The sequence below is a fragment of the Epinephelus fuscoguttatus genome, linkage group LG5 (genome assembly GCF_011397635.1).
Source record: "Epinephelus fuscoguttatus linkage group LG5, E.fuscoguttatus.final_Chr_v1".
Taxonomy (NCBI): Eukaryota; Metazoa; Chordata; class Actinopteri; order Perciformes; family Serranidae; genus Epinephelus; species Epinephelus fuscoguttatus.
The window spans coordinates 35,584,298-35,599,337 of record NC_064756.1 but is presented as its reverse complement, the minus strand read 5'-3'; the positions used below and the strand labels follow the sequence as shown (position 1 = coordinate 35,599,337).

Sequence of the window (15,040 nt, the reverse complement as noted above, 5' to 3'; positions counted from 1 at the left end):
AAAGCAGAATCTAAGAGGGATTGGTAAGGGCAGGAAAGGAAACACCCAAAATGATAAGCTGCAAGTATCTGTAAAAATGTACTCAGAGGATGTCAAATTTTTTAACTAGCTGTTCAAAAGAGGCGCAGATGCAATCAATATAGAGATCATGTAGTGAGGTGATTCCATTGTTTGACCATGTATAAATTGCTGCATCTATCGTAGATGGAGTAAACATTAGGTTTTCTGCCACTGGTGCAGCAAGTGAAGGGTCAGTTTGTTTTAAGTGCCGTCTGATAAAATATCTTAATAGCATACTTTACAACTGGATTTGATGTGACGTTGGACAAAGACTGTGATAGTGGCAATTTAGCATACAGTACTGATAGGGGAGTAAACTGTGTGGATGCTCTCTCCATTATTACCCAGCTAGCAGTAGTGTCATTTCTTAACCAATCCAATACTGCTCTGATGTTAGCCACCCAATAATAATAGGAAGAATTTGGAAGTGACATCACCCTATTTTATGAGGTCTTTGTAGTATTCTTCCCTTGATTCTGGGTGGTTTCTTGTTCCAAATGATAGTTGAAATTTGGCTATTTAAATTGATAAAAAAAAATGATTTTGTAAGAAATATTTGCAGACTCTGAAAAATATAGAGGAGTAAAATAACCATCTTAATTGGCACACCCAGTTGTTTTGGCACCACAACAATACATGAAACAGCTCCAGGTGGAAAGCAGCGCCTTTTCTCCATCCCAGTACTGCTGTTGAAGTAGACCTTGATATCTTCTGGCTTTGACTTCAGTGCATGGAAGAGGACCGTCCTTCCAAACAAAACCATACTAGGAAAAGCAGTATTTTTGTCTTTGGAGTTCAGCTGGTCTCTCTGCTGACTGCATAGTGGCTGATATGATTACGCCACCTGGTGGGAGATTAAGGAGAGGATGAGTTTGCTTCAGGTTGATCTTAGCCAAAAGGCAAAGAAAAAACACTAAGGATCTGTTGGAGGTGAATAATATTCTCCACACTGTCCGTGTCATTGAGAGGTCTAGCTGTGAATGATTAGTTTAACAATACTCAGTAAAACAGAAAATTAAAAGTCCACCCAATGAGCAAAATAATATGAAAATGCTCAGGATGTATAATCTTAAAAAAGAAAAGGGGATTCATAATGTGGTGCATGGGGTCATCTTGGTCACGCAAGATGCTCTAGTCCAGTAATGACAGCCATTTTTTCATTTTATCTGTTGGATTTCTTTGCAAGCAGCCATAAGCTATGTCCTCATAACACTTTGGACCTCTGTCCAATGCTTCCAGCCATGGCAGCACTAATAACCAAACACCTCTAGTGCTGGGACATGACCAAAAAAGAAGTTCAGTTCAGAAGTTCAAGTTCAGGAAGGCCGCGGACATTTAGCACTGCAGGTGCACCCTCTTCTTTCAAGGAAAGCTCTCATGGGCAAACACTGGTGGACAATCTGCCAAGCCAAGTCTTTGTGCACTCAAGGCTAGGGAGTTAGCATTAAGTGCAGTGGAGACAGAACCTGTTCAATGCCTGTTCTTGTAATTTTGTCAAATGGAAGTTGACATGCACATTTTTTAAGACATGAAAAAAAGACACTGTAAATTTTTGGCCAGGTTTGTGCATATGGTATGGTTTGGGGTGGCCTTTTCCTCCATGCTCTCAGCATACCCCGCCCCACCCAAAACATGGCAAAATGGGCCCAAACCGGGCCTCCCTGTGGCTTCAGGCTCGCCTTAATAATTGGGGTCACAAACATAGCCTTCAATTTACATTCAGTGTCTGGGACACCTTTGCCTCCCTTTTCTAATGGCCTGTACATTATCTCTCATTTTAGTTTCTTATGTTGCCCTCCCCACATGAACTGAAAGATGATTTTCCGCAGTGTCGTCATAAAACCATGGGGAATGTTGCTGCCAAATGTGTCAGAGAGGCAAGGATTTCAGCCTTTATAACAAGGACTTTCCCAGTCATAGATAAGTCTCTGTCCTGCCACTGGAGGAGCTTACCTCTAATTTTGTGTAATTTTGACTCCCAAATGATTTTTTCCACATCTTTCCCTATTTTTACCCCTAAAACTTTTATTGTTTCATTTTTTTGTACGAGGCCGAAGTGTCCTACTGGTTCCCTCCAGTTGAGGCAGAGTAACTCACATTTCCTTGTTAATTTTTGTTCCTGGTGCACAGGTAAATTGATCACAAATAAGTAAGGTGCCATCCATTTACAGACTCAGTTTAGCTTCCTTACCTGTTGCCCCTGGGATCAGGAGGCCGCTGATGTTTTTTGCATGCCTTAGTACACATGCAAGGGGTTCGATTGCAAGAATGAACAAGGTTGGGGAAAGTGGACAGTCTTGTCTTACACCTGATTTTGCATCAAATGGTGCTGTGCATTTTCCATCAACCAAAACCGTGCTTGTCATGTCAAAATACAACAGGTCTACCCATGTTCTAAATTTGGTGCCAAAATTGAGTTTGGACATGACAGCCTTCAAATACTGGTGGCTGATACTATCAAAGGCCTTCTCTAAATCTAACCCTAAAATGCAAAGGGGAAGATGACGATCTTGGCCATACAGGTAAGAATCTCTTACTAGGGCCAGGCTGTCTGACATGGACCGGCCAAGAACCCCACGTTTGATCTATACCAGCCAACCAGTCAATCACTGGTTGCATTCGAAAAAAGAGAGCTTTTGACAGTATCTTAATGTCAACTCCAAGCAGAGTCAAAGGTCTCCAGTTTTTCAAATCTTCCCTGTGTCCCTTTTTAAAAAGAAGGGAAATGGAACCTGTTCTTAAAGAGGGGGGTAGTGTGCCTTTTGAAAAACTCTCTTTATACACATGAAACAATGGATCTTTAAGCTGGTCCCAAAAAATGCTGTAGTACTCTTTGGGAAGGCCATCAAGGCCAGGAGATTTATTACTCTGCATACTCTGCATGGCCTTGGTTATCTCATTGATTGTCAAGTCTCTCTCCAGGAAGTCTCTGTCTGCATTATTTAGTTTTGTGGTTAGGTTGGACAAAAAGTAACTGATTGACTGTTCGGATATGGATTTGTCTTGATAGAGTTCCCTGTAGAATGACTTGACAATCCCGAGTATACCTTGAGGGTCACTCACCTCTTTTTCATCTCTGTCTAAGACAGCTTCAATACAATGCCTGGATTTTAACAATTTATTAAAAAATAGCGGGTACACTTCTCATTTTCTTCTAGGTGCTGCACTCTGCTCTTTGTGAGCACCCCTCTACTCTTCTCATTATACAATTTGGACATGTCTGTTTTTAATTTTACAATATCTTCATTCACATCAAAACCTGATAGTAAAAGGAAATAGTAACGCTGCAACTTAGCTTGCAGTCTCTTTTGGAGGGCTCGTTCTTTTGCAGCTGCCTTTTTACCTTCGGCAATGAAAAAGGCTCTTGTTTTATGTTTGACATGCTCCCACCATTCCCCCAATGAGTCAAACAAAGGCTGCAAGGTGAACCACTGATTAGGTTTTTCCCTGTATCTCGTCAACACTTGTGGGTTGTCTAATAAACTTGTATTAAGTTTCCAAGTGCCTGGACCAGACCTAACTGAGCCATGGATTTCTATTGAGCAATCCAGTTTTTGGTGGTCTGAAAAGGGGGCTGGCTCTATTGAGCAGGTAAGTGGTGTGATTCCTGATGTGGTGAACAAGAAATCAGTACAGGAGAAACTTTTCCCATTTGTCCAAGTATAACCTGGGGTGGAGGGGTTTATCAGTCCATATGCATCAATGAGTTTACAATCCTTCATAATGTTCTGAAGTGTATAAGAACTGGCATCAGGTTTTACAGAGGATGTTGATCTTCTGTCTGCTATGTCTACAATGCAGTTTAAGTCACCTCCAGTAATGACTTCCCTCCCACAGTGAATCAAAGTTTGAATGGTCTGTAGCACCACCTAGCGATCTTGGGTATCAGCGGGGCAGTAAACATTTATAACTCTGATTTTAGTTCCTCGTCCCTCTATATCCACCAACATTAGTCTCCCGTCTATAACCCTCTCAACCCTTTGGATGTGAAACTGTTGGTTGTTGAAAAGGATTGCCAACCCTGAGGCTCTGTTTTTATTGTCCCCTGACCACACTGACTGTCCATCTGTTTTCATACAGTTTGTAATTTTCTTTGAAAGCAATAGAACACTCCTGAAGAAGAAATATGTCCCCTCCACCTCTGTGTAGAAAACTGATAACAGATCGACATTTTACAGGGTCATTCAGGCCTCTGGTGTTAATGGTGACAGTCTTAAGAGATGACATTATTGGTTTTGTGTGGTAAGAGAGATCCAGAGTCTACAGTAAAAGGGAACTTCAAACCATCGGGGGAGATCTGTCTTTTTTTTTTTCTTCTTCTTCTTTTGTGATGTCCAGTTCTCTTCCACCTCCTCTACACCACCACTCATTTGAGTGGCAACAGAGAAGGCAGTCACGCACTGTGGGTCTGGAAAAGGGGAAGAGGTGGACAAGGGGTCAGACCATACCTTTGGATCCGGACCTGATACGGAGGAGTCCTCTGATGTCTCCTGGGGCCGCTTTCGAGATGGTGTGCCAGCCAGGGGGGTATCTGGGTGGAGGGGAGGAGGGAGGCACACCTATGTCCCCAGCTGGAGCCTGACTGACCAGATGCAGGGTGCTGACATTGCCATCAGGGGATGGTAAGTCTGCCAACATTAAATCTGGGAGATCTCTACAGTCCTTAGATGACACTGGGCCACTGTTTGGACAAGTCGGCAAAGGTTGGCCTGCTGGGAGGTCCTCCTGGGAATGCTGTATCTCCTGGGGGTCTGGAGTTGGTCGGTCAAGGTGTTTTTGGGTGATGATCTGTGGGGCTGGAAAGTAATATATAAGAAACACTTTTATAGGGGTGTCGGTGGCTTAGTGGTAGAACAGGTGCCCCATGTATAAGGCCCCATGTGGCCTTTTGCTGCATGTCTCTCCCTCTCTCCCCCCTTCACACTTCACTATCCTATCAATTAAAGGCAAAAAATGCCCATAAAAATATCTTAAAAAAAGAAACACTTTTATACTGAGACTGACAAATTTTATCCACATTTTACTTGAGAGAAATGGGCACATATCTCATCACGTCATGCTATATATCCATAGTAAAAGCTAAGCTAACATGGCCAGGCTGTCCACTGATCTCCAATAAATGAGGCAAAAACCTAACGCCGGATTTCCACTGGATGCGTGTCCGTTGCGGAACGGCAGCGCTGGTTATCCGCTGCGTGCTCCGCCGTCCGTCAATACCCACCGGCTGCGTTTGCTGTGCGGTGCGGAGCGGTGCAGCTCCGCCGGAAGACATCTCGGTGCACTGCCATGATTAATATCTCCTCGTCCATAGTGTTCACGGGGTGAAATGACGTCTGAAAACCTCTGACCTGTTGACTTCAGGCCTGCCTCTGCCCATTATGTAGTTTTTAAGGTGTAGTGCAGGGAAATAGGATCCGCCGTGAACACTATGTACTTTATTTTGAAAATTAACCGGATGTTTTATTTTGTTTCTGTGCACGACTTCCTGCCCCGCACGATATGCTCTGTGCTAAATTGCTGCGTTGTGCTCCGGCGTCCGGCAAAAATAGAAGTCCTGCGTATCTGTTGCGGAGGGCTCCGGAGTGCCGGAGCTGAGACGGAGCCGGAACGCAGCACAGCCGCAGCCGGTGGAAACACACACATTGACTAGAATGGAATCCTATCGGCTCCGCTGCCGTGCCGGCGGAGACGCAACCAACACGCATCTGGTGGAAATTGGCCTTAAGTGAGTTCACAGTAGACAAAAATAAATTAAACTGCAATCAAGTGTTGTTTGATCTGCATTTGAAAAAAATCAGTGGAAATACTAAAAAAACACATTTGTCTCATCAGTTTCGCCTACTGCCGATGGACAACTGATGCCCCGCTGCTGCCACTAGAGTGGATTTTCTCGTTGGGGTAATGAATCTATTCATCTGACTGAACTGGCAGCTCATTGTCTCACTCAACAGGTACCGGTTCAGTTCATTTTACAGTGAGATGCATATAAGATGTAGTACTCAAAACAAAAAGTATAGACTGTTAGGGCTGTGTATGTGTTCTGTGCTGCTGTCCCTTCTCCCTCCCTTGTAGATCTGCCCAGGTGTGCTGCATTAGTTAACGAGGTGCAGCGCACCTGGCATGGAAGAGGTGGTGAAAAGAGTCGTGCCAGCAGCAAAGGACAGAGACTCTGGTGTGGAGACTGCTGCCTCTCACTGTGGGATTTTTGTTGTTTTGTTGCTTGTTTAAATTCTAATACATCCTATGGATTTGAGTTTTGTAAAGATGTTCTTTTGGGTCAGTGTTATTGAGTTTTGTTTGCCCCTTAGGGCCGCCCAAGGGTGGGGCGTAACAAATGGGGGCTCATCCGGGATGAGAACATCCATGAGGCGATGTAAATGTATGGCCCAATTCCAATCCGGCCCCTAAAGACTCAAGCCCTGAACCCTCACTGACTTAACTGACGTCAGCTGTAAGTGATTGAGTGTAAGAGTCTGAAAGGGCTCCGGATGCTACAAATAGGAATGGGACAGCACTTATCCCCCTCTCTACAAAATGCTGTTAACATTGGTGGCTCTGGGCGTGATCATTTATCGGTTATTGTCAGCATATATTCCACACACAAAGAATATAGATCTATCTATCTATCTATCTATCTGTCTTCTTTGTGTGTGGAATATAACGACTGGTATTCCTCTGACTTCATGTGTGTTTATGTACCATCTTAAATCCTTGTTAATGTAATGTTTCATTGTTTATCTATCTGTTTTTTCGCTCTCCTTCCATAACGTTACCGTTTGCATATCTGCCAACCATGTTTTCGGGTTTTTTTCCCGGTGTTCCGAAGGCAACTCCTGTATTTGACGTCACAGCGCTATGAACTGTGGGTAATTTCCTTACCATAAGTCCGCATCGATGCTGACCTACGGTAAGGGGGCATAAAGGGCTCACTCACTGACTCACTGACTTGAAGATTTGACAGTGGGACAGCCCTCACACACTCACGCACTTAACATGAACGCGCCTCTAAGTCAGTGAGTCTGTAAGGGATCGGATTGGAATTGGGCCTAAGTTTGTCTATGTGTATGTCGTGGCCTTATTTTGTGTAGAGGTCATCTTTTTTGTGAAATTATTTGTGGTTGTTGCTCTGTTTAGTTGAAATTTCAGTTTTGAGCACCCTGACTAGGTAGTCACCAGGCAGGGTACTCTGCCACTTTGTTATTTTGCCTTTTTTATTTTTGGTGGTAATCCTGAGTGGGGGCACGCTTCAGTGTATTACAGTTGGCTATTTCTTTGGTCTTCTGTGATGAACTGAGTTTAGCGTTTAAAGCCGCCTCGAGCTCAGCAGGCCACTGAAGACTAGCTAGGTTAGTTAGCTGTCTTGGTAGGCAGGTCAGGTTTGGGGTGCCTCAACAGCTTGTTCCTCATTTTTTTGCACTTTGCAGAGCACCTTGATTGTGATTTTGTTTTATTTGAGACGACTAATTTCAGTTTGGTCACTGTTTTGTGTAGCTGTGATAAATACTTGTGCAGTATGCCTAACTTGTAGTTTGTGACCGTGAGGGTTGTGGTCACTGCACTCCACATTTGTTGGGTCACTTGTGGGTTGCTGCTTAGGTGTAAGTTAGCAACATTTGTGTAGTGGTTGATTACATTGTGACCATTTTGTTCTGTGGTTGTTGCAGTCCACTTTTTGGTGTGGTCACTTGTGTGTTAGGCTATATGCATAGTAAAAGCTAAGCTAACATGGCCAGGCTGTCCATTAATCTCCAATAAAAACCTACGTGAGTTGACACCAGACAAAGATAAATGACACTGCAATCAAGTGTTGTTTGATCTGCATTTAAAAGGAAAAAAATCAGCGGAAAGACTAAAAAACAGGCCAGTCTCCTCACATGAGAGACACGGCGTGATCCGCCCGCTGCTGCCACCTATTGGTCTGGAGTGTGAACAACACTTTGTTAAAAAAATATATCCGCATGCTTCTCTGTTTGAAACTAAAGGAAAGAAGAAAATAATATTATAAATAAAGCGCAACCACGTGAAGAGTGTTTGCCTTTCTTTTGACATGTGGGCACAGACCCGACTGTGGCAAACAGCGGCAGAAATTATGCAGAGTGGATTTTCACGTTGGGGGAATGGATCTATTCATCTGACTGAACTGGCAGCTAGTGGTCTCACTCAACAGGTACCGGTTCAGTTCATTTTACAGTGAGATGCATATAACACGCCTCAAAAGGAAAGTGCAGACGAAAAGTTCAAACAGGGCCAAAGTTCCAAAAAGAGAAGTTGGGCAAGTGTGCAAATGATGTCATAGCGCATGACTATTAGAAACGCGCACCTGGTAGAGGGGCTCAGTCAACACATACGCAATTTGCACACTAGCATGGCGAGAACAAGAAAGCAAGGCGAGGGCACCTACATGGTCTGCTTTCAACACGTTAAGGGAGGGGGGGGGCGCACCGTTCCTGGAAGTGCTGCAATACCAGGTCGATGCGTGGAGTGGACGGGGCAAGCCCCTTTTCCATCTCCCTGTTCCAAAAAGCAATTTAATATATGGTCCCCGGGTAGGGGACGTATCAGATATTAAACTGATAAGAACAGATTTTATTTTTTTTTTTAATTTCAACATATTCAAAGTATATATATACCATTTCCATGGCACCAAGACAATGAACACGAACAGGTAGTAAATATAAGGAAAACAGAATAAACACTACACTCAAAGGCAAAATGAAATAATAAACACACTCTATAAGTGCAAAATTAGTAAGAAAACCATTGCAACATACAGCATGCATGAAATAAGTAAATTAAAAAAAGTAAAAATAAATAAATAAGGCTATTCCAAAAGGGTTTTGCCGATCATATTCAAAATCATTGGGTGTTCATGTTTACTCCAGTCCACATAGTTACAAAACAAACCAAAATGCATAGTGGCAAACCGCGGTCTGCTGCATAAAGGTAAGAGTCTCTAACTAGTGCAAGGTTGTCACTCGTGCTCCTACCTGGTACTGCACATGTTTGATCCTCTTTTACTACCTGCCCTGCCAAGCGAAAAAAGAGAGCTTTGGCAAGGATTTTCCTGTCCACCCCCAGCAGAGTAAGAGGGCGCCAGTTCTTTATCTCTTTTTTATCACCTTTTTTAAACAATAAGGAAATGATACCCGTTCTTAATGATTGTGGTAAGCTACCATTCTGCGGGCTTTCATTAAACACATTGAGGAGAGGGACTTTCAGTTCTTCCCAAAAGGTTACATAAAACTCCTTGGGTAACCCATCGGCCCCAGGTGCTCTATTGTTTTCCATACTCTCCAAGGCTTTTGACAGTTCATTAACAGTTAAGTCCTTATCAAGCATATCAAAACTTTCATCCCCACCTGTATCCACTTTACTCAAAAGGCTGTGAAGAATTCTAGGATCTATCTGTTCTTCTTTATACAAATCTGAGTAAAAGGTTTGTAGAGAATGTCTGTAATATTCATTAGATCTTTCCTGTTTTCATCCAGCAATGAATCTATGGTGGTTTTGCTACTAGCGACTTTCTGAAAAAAATATCTAGAGCATTTTTCATTATTTTCGATATGATGGACCCTACTACGTAATAAGAGACCTTTAGTAGCCTCAGCAGAGAGACTCGTCATCTCCTTCTTGAGTTTAATTATCTCCTCTGCCACATCAAACCCTGCATGAGCCATTGTATATAAACGCTGTAGTTTTGCTTGCTTTCTTTTGCAATATAAGCGTTTTTCCATTGCTATTCTCTTACCCTCTATTTTAAAAAAATTCATAGCCCTACTTTTGAGATCTTCCCACCAGTCTCCCACAGAGTTAAATGTGAACTGTAATGATGACCATAGTTTTAACTTTACTCTGAACTTCGCAACCACATTTGAATTTTGGAGCAAGGACACATTTAGTTTCCACGGCCTTCCACTTGTTTTGCCATCATTTCTAAGTAATATAGTACATTCCACTTTGGAGTGGTCACTAGAGAAACTCTCGTTAAAAACTTGTAGTAGAGGATCTTTAAGCTGGTCCCAAAAGGTGCTATAATACTCTTTGGGTAGACCGTCCAGACCAGAAGATTTATTACTCCGCATGCTCTGCATAGCTTTTGTTAACTCATTGATTGTCAAGTCCCTCTCAAGAAATTCTCTATCTGTATTGTTGAGTTTTGTTGTTAAGTGTGACAGAAAGAAACTAATTGACTGTTCAGATATGGTGCTATCTTGATAGAGATCATGGTAGAAAGACCTGACAACCCCAAGTACATCTTGTTGGTCACTCACTTCCTTCCCCTCTCTATCTAACACGGCTTCAATACAATGTCTGGATCTGGACAGTTTGTTGAAAAAGTAACGGGTACACTTTTCATTTTCTTCTAAGTGTTGAACCCTGCTTCTTGTGAGGACCCCTCTACTCTTTTCATTATACAACATCATGTCTTTTTTGAGTTTTGCTATCTCCTCATTTACCTCAAAACCAGACAGAGAAAGGAGGTAGTAACGTTGCAACTTAGCCTGCAGCCTTTTTTGGAGAGTTTGTTTCTTTGCTGCTGCTTTTTTGCCTTCGGCCATGAAAAACTTTTTTGTTTTGCATTTGATGTCCTCCCACTACTCTCCTCGTGTGGTGAACAGGAAATCTATAAGGGAGAAGGTTCTCCCATTTGACCAGGTATATAATATCATGTATCAGATATTAAACCGATAAGAACAGATTTATTTATTTTTTCCCTTTTAAAGACTTTTATTGTGGACACTCGACTCATTGGACATTCATTGAAGAAACACTTTTATGTAAACCTTCAATTTGTGACAATTTTATCTGTAATATTTCTTAAAAGGTTTTTTTTTTTTATTCTTTTAAGATTGGTTTTTACAGATTACATTATTTATCATTGTTTTGTCACTTTTATAACATAAAATTGTATGCCTTAAACATTTGAAGGCTTATGAAAAATGTTTGATATACAGTACAGGCCAAAAGTTTGGACACACCTTCTCATTCAAAGCATTTTCTTTATTTTCATGACTATTTACATTGTAGATTCTCACTGAAGGCATCGAAACTATGAATGAACACATGTGGAGTTATGTACTTAACAAAAAAAGGTGAAATAACTGAAAACATGTTTTATATTCTAGTTTCTTCAAAATAGCCACCCTTTGCTCTGATTACTGCTTTGCACACTCTTGGCATTCTCTCGATGAGCTTCAAGAGGTAGTCACCTGAAATGGTTTCCACTTCACAGGTGTGCCTTATCAGGGTTAATTAGTGGAATTTCTTGCTTTATCAATGGGGTTGGGACCATCAGTTGTGTTATGCAGAAGTCAGGTTAATACACAGCCGACAGCCCTATTGGACAACTGTTAAAATTCATATTATGGCAAGAACCAATCAGCTAACTAAAGAAAAACGAGTGGCCATCATTACTTTAAGAAATGAAGGTCAGTCAGTCCGAAAATTGCAAAACTTTAAATGTGTCCCAAGTGGAGTCGCAAAACCATCAAGCGCTACAACTAAACTGGCACACATGAGGACCGAGCCAGGAAAGGAAGACCAAGAGTCACCTCTGCTTCTGAGGATAAGTTCATCCGAGTCACCAGCCTCAGAAATGGCAAGTTAACAGCAGCTCAGATCAGAGACCAGATGAATGCCACACAGAGTTCTAGCAGCAGACCCATCTCTAGAACAACTGTTAAGAGGAGACTGCGTGAATCAGGCCTTCATGGTCAAATAGCTGCTAGGAAACCACTGCTAAGGAGAGGCAACAAGCAGAAGAGATTTGTTTGGGCCAAGAAACACAAGGAATGGACTTTAGACCAATGGAAATCTGTGCTTTGGTCTGATGAGTCCAAATTTGAGATCTTTGGTTCCAACCGCCGTGTCTTTGTGAGACGCAGAAAAGGTGAACGGATGGATTCCACATGCCTGGTTCCCACTGTGAAGCATGGAGGAGGAGGTGTGATGGTGTGGGGGGTGTTTTGCTGGTGACACTGTTGGGGATTTATTCAAAATTGAAGGCACACTGAACCAGCATGGCTACCACAGCATCCTGCAGCGACATGCCATCCCATCCGGTTTGCGTTTAGTTGGACGATCATTTATTTTTCAACAAGACAATGACCCCAAACACACCTCCAGGCTGTGTAAGGGCTATTTGACCAAGAAGGAGAGTGATGGAGTGCTGCGGCAGATGACCTGGCCTCCACAGTCACCGGACCTGAACTCAATCGAGATGGTTTGGGGTGAGCTGGACCGCAGAGTGAAGGCAAAGGGGCCAACAAGTGCTAAACACCTCTGGGAACTCCTTCAAGACTGTTGGAAAACCATTTCAGGTGACTACCTCTTGAAGCTCATCGAGAGAATGCCAAGAGTGTGCAAAGCAGCAATCAGAGTAAAGGGTGGCTATTTTGAAGAAACTAGAATATAAAACATGTTTTCAGTTATTTCACCTTTTTTGTTAAGTACATAACTCCACATGTGTTCATTCATAGTTTTGATGCCTTCAGTGAGAATCTACAATGTAAATAGTCATGAAAATAAAGAAAACGCATTGAATGAGAAGGTGTGTCCAAACTTTTGGCCTGTACTGTAAGTGTCAATAAAAAAATTTCAAAAGAAAAAAAATCTGTTATCAGTCCAATATCTGATACGTGCCCTACCTGCGGACCATACACCAAACTGACCCCCGGAACAGGTAGATGGAAAAGGGGCCCGCCCTGTCCACTCCATGCACCGAGCCGGCACCGCAGCACCCCCAGGAACCGCGCACACCCCCCCAACCTGTCCAAAGCAGACCATGCAAGTGCCCTCGCCCCGACCCCCTTCCCTCGCCATGCTAGCGTGCAAACCGGCCACACATTTCGCTTCTTGGCCTTTTGGCTAAGATGAAGTGTAGTATCTGTTCTTCAATTTCAATCAATCAGTTTTATTTATAAAGCACAATATCACAAATCAGTTACTGCGACTTATTGTCAGTCGTGCGGTGTATGGGACGGCATTAAGTTTTCTTGCTTTTCAGCCGGGTGGCTCAGAGCAGATAAAAACGCATCCCAACACAACTCCTGAGTGGCGATGGCGGCATTGGCCATACCAGAGATACTGGATGAAGGGAGATACCCAACTGTAGCCTTATCCAATGTTAAGAAAACGGTTACTCTTCCTGTCTCCTATGTGGGCGTGGTTAGCTCTCCCTCCAATCAGAGCCTGTTCTCCCTCAACCCCCCCCCCCCCCTCCCCACCACCGTGTTGAACAGAGGCTCTGTGGATGTCTGTGTATGCGGATCAAGAAGCAGGTGGAATGAAAATACATTCTTCCTATTACTGCAGCCTATTGTTGCACAAAGCTTGGGCATTTTTTATTTATTACTAGCGGTAAATAACTGTTTGTAAGCTAACTGTGATTTTACCGCCTGTTTATCAAGATCACAAGATCTCACGAGAACTTGTTTTCTGAGACGGACAGGGCTCAAACAAAGTTAACTTTCTCTTGATCTGTGCAGATGAAAAATGCAGCTTTAGAGTCAGAATTTTGGGAAGATGTGTGGCTTGTGGAAAACGAACCCAATATTTACTTTCGTGACTATAGGGCGAAAGAATTAACCATAAATTGTGATCACGTTCATTTTCCTCATTGACGACAATACATTCAGAGCTGCCGCAAGTCTCCTACGGGGGCGTGGCGCTGACATCACTGAATCAGGAAGTGAGCTGAGTTGGGTATCTCACTTCATCCAATATCTCTGGCCATACTGAAGTCGGCAGAGAAATCAGCTGGACTGAAGCTGAAGAACAGGTTGAGATTTGAGACAAAAGACAAAGAAGTACCTGACAGAGTCTTGTTTGGGAAGAATGTGCTCTTCGAAGCCCTGAGTTTAAGACCAGAAGACATCTTTTGCCTACAACAAAACTTGACAAGTGGATACTACAACGTCACATTCAACTCAAGTGCACAAATGGAGGAGGTACGTGGCTTAGTTGCCCAACAAGCCAGCCCAGCACTGAAACCTAGTGATGGTGTGATGAAGCCCCGTGAATGTGTCGAATCTTTCAGGCGGATTGCTTCGCCAAAAGGCCAATCACACAAAGCCCCATTTAACAGCTCATTTAGGAGTACTGACATCTGCTGGTCATTTGATGTACAGCAGTCCTACTGTGATATTACATGTGGGCTACCTCAGTGGATCTGGCATACACATAATGATGCTTAATGATGATGATTACGTCAGAACCTCCCTATGAGGTATTGTAAAGCCAGATGAAATGAATCTATCCTGAACGTGGTATATCAATAAGGTGCATAAACACACACACACACATATATATATGTATACGTGTGTATGTGTGTGTCCACAAAAGGTTGGAGTACTTGTGTGACTGGGTCACTCAGTCCTCTGCACTTAACGATCTTCAGAATCACCTCGGATCATGCAAAACACTTCATGTATTTCCCGACTCGAATCACAAAACGAGGCAGTCACGTGATTCCAGAGAAACGGGGCCTCGTTTGTCTTTGGTCATGTGATATCCTGAAAAACAATACGGGCTTTGACACGGGCTTCATTTGGACACGCCCCCTTTGCTCGACACAGGCCTCGGGACTGCAGTATCAGCTGTAATATCACTACTGAAACCCTTTCAAGTCACATCCTTGTTCCGAAACAACTATCGTGTTGTGACCGTCCACATGTACAACCCATGGGTGAGCGAAGAGACCATAGGATTTTTCCTTGGGAGATATGCAACAGTCCTACCTGGCATTAAAGAAATAAAGGATGCCTCGGGTATCTGGACTAGAAAAAGGCAGTTCCGTGTCCAGCTGAAAGAGGAAGCCAGTGGATACGATGAGTTTTGCCACCCCCCAGCTGTCTTCACCATTGGTGGGAACCGTGGCTACCCAGCAAGCCAAATGACGTCCGGTTAACGTTGTGTTGACGTCATTCGGTGACGTTCCGGACTAGTCTAAATCACGGCCAAATAGGTGATGTTTTAGACG

General features: G+C 43.1%; 1 non-coding gene and 1 pseudogene across 1 annotated transcript; one reads left to right on the top strand and one right to left on the bottom strand.

The window, feature by feature from the left end:
* Positions 1–8,491: 8,491 nt before the first annotated feature.
* LOC125889589 (U2 spliceosomal RNA) lies at positions 8,492–8,684 on the bottom strand. Its single transcript, XR_007449479.1, has one exon. It is a non-coding gene; the product is annotated as a U2 spliceosomal RNA (small nuclear RNA).
* Positions 8,685–12,907: 4,223 nt separating this feature from the next.
* LOC125889572 (U2 spliceosomal RNA) lies at positions 12,908–13,018 on the top strand (annotated as a pseudogene).
* Positions 13,019–15,040: the final 2,022 nt, after the last annotated feature.